The sequence below is a fragment of the Rhinopithecus bieti genome, unplaced genomic scaffold (assembly GCF_001698545.2).
Source record: "Rhinopithecus bieti isolate Rb0 unplaced genomic scaffold, ASM169854v2 scaffold_46259, whole genome shotgun sequence".
Lineage (NCBI taxonomy): Eukaryota > Metazoa > Chordata > Mammalia > Primates > Cercopithecidae > Rhinopithecus > Rhinopithecus bieti.
Window position 1 is genome coordinate 1106010 of NW_016818844.1, and position 4698 is coordinate 1110707.

Sequence of the window (4698 nt, forward strand, 5' to 3'; positions counted from 1 at the left end):
AAAAAAAAAAAAAAAAAAAAAGAAAAGAAAGAAAGAAATCATCCCTCTGCCCACCCCCAGATGAATACACATCTCGGCTTATCATGTGTTTACTTTATCTCGTGTGAAATGTAGATTTATAGAGCAGGAGATGAATGCACAATTGACCTTTTACTCCAACTTTTCATAAGTAAAATGTAGATTCACTGATTGTTAATCAAAGCCTCTCAAGACTGTAACCACTTGCCTCATTGCCTACTGATTTCGTTTGGATGTTTGTCCCCTCCAAGTCTCACGTTGAAATGTGATCCTCAGTGTTGGAGGTGGGGCCGGGGATTTGGGTCATGGGGGTAGATCCCTCATGAATGGCTTGGTGCCCTCCCCAAGGTAATGAGAGAGTGCTCACTCTATTAGTTACCATGAGATCTGATTGATAAAATATCTAGTGTCTTTCTCACTCCCTCTTTCACCATGTGACATACCTGCTCTCTCTTCACCTTCAGCCATGATAAAAGCTTCCTGAGGTCTTAATGGAAGCAGCTGCTAGTGCCATGCTTGTATGGCCTGCAGGACTTTGAGCCAAATAAACCTCTTTTCCTTATAAATTAACCAGGTATTCCCTCATAGCAATGCAAGATGGACTAATACACCTAGCCCTCCTTCCTTCCTTTTCTTTTCTCCTTCCCCTCCTGCTTGCCCTTTTCCCTTTATGTACTGAAGTTCTCAAAACCCTCTTTGAAAAAAGCATGGATCCCAGATGCTCTTGTGATTTGTGGTTTTTCCAGGCATGTCTTCAACTTTGGCAAATTAACATCTCTAATGGATTGAGACTCACCTCAGACATTTGTTGGTTTACACTCTTTTGTGGGACACGTCTTCGTACATTGTTTAGATTGATTTATGTTGTGTATATCAGTAATGCATTCTTTTTTATTGCTAATTTTCATTTCATTGTATGGCTATGTCATAATTGTTTATCCATCATCCTGTTGAGGAACATGTGAGTGCTGTCCCCTTTTGACTATTATGAATAAAATTACTATGACTATTCATGTACAAGATTTTCGTGGGCATAATATTAATTTCTCTTGGGAAAGGAGTCAAATTGATGTGTCATAAGGGAGATGTATGTTAACTCTATAAGTCTTTGTCAAAGTATTTTAAAAAGTGGTTGTAATATTTTATACACCTGTTAGTAACCTAGGATCCTTCCAGCTACTCCATATTTTAGCCAAAATTTGGTTTTGTCAGTCTTTTAAATTTTGGTCATTTTAGTTGTACAAAGTGACATGTACTGATAATATTAATTTGCATTTTCCTGAAAAGTAATGATGTTAGTTTAGAACATCATATTAGAACATAGTTAGAACATATTTTCCTATTTTATTAGATATTTTATATCATCCTTTTAAATTGCCTGATCAAATTTTCTGCTTATTTTTAAAACATTTGTTTCTTGTCTTTTTTATTATTGAAGTATATGAGTCATTTATATGTTCTCCATATGAGTCCTTTGTTAGACATATGTATTAATAATATTTTATTCTAGTCCCTAATTTGCCTTTCTACTTTCTTAATAGTGTTTTAAAAAGAGTTTAAGTCCTTGTTTTATCATGAGGTAGAAATAAAGTAGAATTTTTTGTGTGATTAGTGTTATTTGTGTACTAAGAGTTTGTCTACTTTAAGCTCACAATATTTTTCTATGTTTCCTTCTAGGAGCTTTATAATTCTAACTTTTATATTTAGAGCTGTGATTTCTCTTTCTGTGTGTAGAATGAGGTAGGACTCATTCTTCTGCCCTATGAATATCCAACTGACATAGCACAATTGAATTGATTGGGAACCTTGGTTGAAAACAACCTCTCTCTATGTATGTATGTATTTCTGGGTTCTATAGGTGTTTTCAAACAATCAGTTTATCTATTTTTACCAATATTATGAAAACTTGGTATCTGTGACCTTATAGTAATAAAATAATAGCTTTTAATGGTACCTTTTGTTTTTAAGATTGTTTTGCCTAGTCTCAATATTTTTTGTGATTTCATACAAATTTTAGAATCAGCTTATCAATTTCTGCCAAAAGGCTGCTGAGTTTTGATTGAGTAGTGTCAAATTTATAAATTAATTCATGAAATATTTATATCTTAATATTATTGAATCTTCTAATTTGTGAAATATAATACATTTTCTTCTATGTGTGTTGTAAACCCTTAATATATTTGTATTACTTTTACTTTAAATAGCCAATTAACTTTTAATTTAAAAGAAAACTATAAATAACATTTTATATTTACCCACATGTTCACAGTTTGCAATAAACTCAATTTTTCATCAGTGTCATTTCCCTTCAGCTTTAAGAACTTGGCTTTAGCATTTCTTTGAGTGCATGTCTGTTTGTGACACATTATCTCAGCTTTTGTTTATCTGAAAATATGTCATTTTGCCAGACGTGTATAAATCTAGGTTAAATTTTTTTCCTATCACTTCAAAACACCATTCCAATAACATCCAGTTTCCACTATTTCCCATGAGAAGTTAACCACATTCTTACTGTTGTTCCTCTTTAGGTAATGTGTCTTTTTTACTCTGATGCTTTTAAGGTTTGCTTTTGTATCTTTGGCTTTCAGGAGTATGATTATGATGAATCTAGCAATGGTGTTCTTTGTCGTTATTCTGCCTAGGATTCCTTAATCTATGGGTCAGCATTTCTACCAAATTTGGAAAAAAGAAAAGCATTTAGCCAATAACTCTTGAAATATTTTTTCTGTCTTATTCTCTCTCATTGTCTTAGTTTGTTTGTGGTGTTATTACAAAAATACCATGGACTGGACAGCTTATAAACAACAGAAACTTACTTCTCACTGTTCTAGAGACCGAAAGTCAAACACAAAAGTGCCAGGAGATTTGGTGGCTGGTGAGGATCCAATTTCTGATTTATACACAACCATCCTCTTGCTGTGACCTCACATGGCAGAAGAGGCAAGAGAACTCTCTGGGTCTCTTATGAAGGCACTAATCCTGTTGCTAATCACCGAATCACCTCCAAATGGCCCCATCTCTAAATACTATCACAGTATGGATTAGGATTCAACATATGAACTTCAGGGGGTATATAAACATTCTGTTTAGCCCTTGTTTCCTTTTGGGACTACCCATACTCATAAATTAGACTTCTTAATATTGTTCCACTAGTCACTAATGCTCTATTCAACTTTCCCCAATCTTTCTCTCTCTGTGCTTCACTTTAAATTATTCTATTGACCTGTCTTCAAGTTCACTAGTCCTTTCCTCTGTTTTGTTTAATTTGCCAATGAATTACTCATTTCAGATGTGTTTTCCAATTATAATTTTTGTTATCTTTGTCACTGTTCAAACATCTCCTGACATTCTCAGCTTTTCACTCACTCTATCAATATTTTCCTGTAGACTTTTACATATATTTAGCATAAAGTCCTTAGCTGCTGATTGCAAAATCTGAGGCATTTATGGGTCTGTTTATTTTGTCGTTTTTTTTTTTTTTTTTTTTTTGCCCATTGGATACATTTTCCTGTTTCTTTATGTTGGTAGTATTTTTTTTATTGTGTAATAGAAATTCTGTATCATGTGTTGTAGAGACTCTGGATTCTTTTACTTTCTTACGAAAAGTGTTGAATTTTGTTTTAGCAGGCATTTAAATTACTGATGGATCAACCTAAACTTGCAGAGGTTTTGTTGGGGCAAATTAGCTTCGGTTCTGCCCCTAGTCCTAGGACATATTCCCTAGCCCGTGGATGCCGTCTTCACTATTAAGGCATGGTTTAATGGTAAATTCAAAGTGATACCGAGTCCCTCTACCCTAGCCCTCCCAAACTGTATCTCCCCTGTGATAAGCATCAGCTGAAATCTCTGATAGACACTTTCAGACTTCTGGCTCTTGATTCTCCCATGGCACCTTGAGTAATTGCATATGGACTCAGCCAAGTGGGCTGTCTTTGGCCCCTTGTCTTGAGCCCTCTGTCTTGAGCCCACTATCCTGAGCCCCCTTTCCTGAACCTTCTCTCTTGAGCCCCCTTTCCTGAACCCCCTGTCTTGAGCCTCCTTTCCTGAACCTCTTTTCTTGAGCTCCCTGTCTTGAGCCCCTTGTCTGAAGTCCTGTGCTTCAAGTGACCATGCACCTCAGAATGCTTTCCTTGAAATGTTCGAAATCTCCCTTCAGTGCCTGGGACTGGCTGGGACCAGCAGTGCTGTCTTGGAGAACTATCACAAGCTTGGACTGAGACCTGCATGGAACCAGGTTTTAATTTCTCTTTTGGAGGAATTCTGTAACTCCCTGTCATAGAATGGGATTGACCAGATGGCAGAAGAAAGTTTGGGGCTTGTACCTATGGGGACATGCTGGTCCCTGTGGCCAGCCTTAGTTCCCTGACAATATCCTGGAGAGTAGATCACATCCACTAACTGGTGCAATATTTCTTTTATGAGACTGCATGAGATCGAGCTGTCAGAATGGTGCTGACACACCTGGAATCCCGTGCACCATGGGGAAGCCCTTAAATTCTTGCCCATGTAATTTCATTGTACATCCTTGAGAAAATAAGTGGCCTTGCTCTGCATCAGTGTCATCAGCATCATCAATGAAGAGAACATTACTTCTGCTCCCTCCATCTTTCAGGGGGCGTCTGTAAGCTCCTGTACTTTCGTCTTTCTCTACACTCTTTTTTGGCTGCCCCCCCCCCCCCC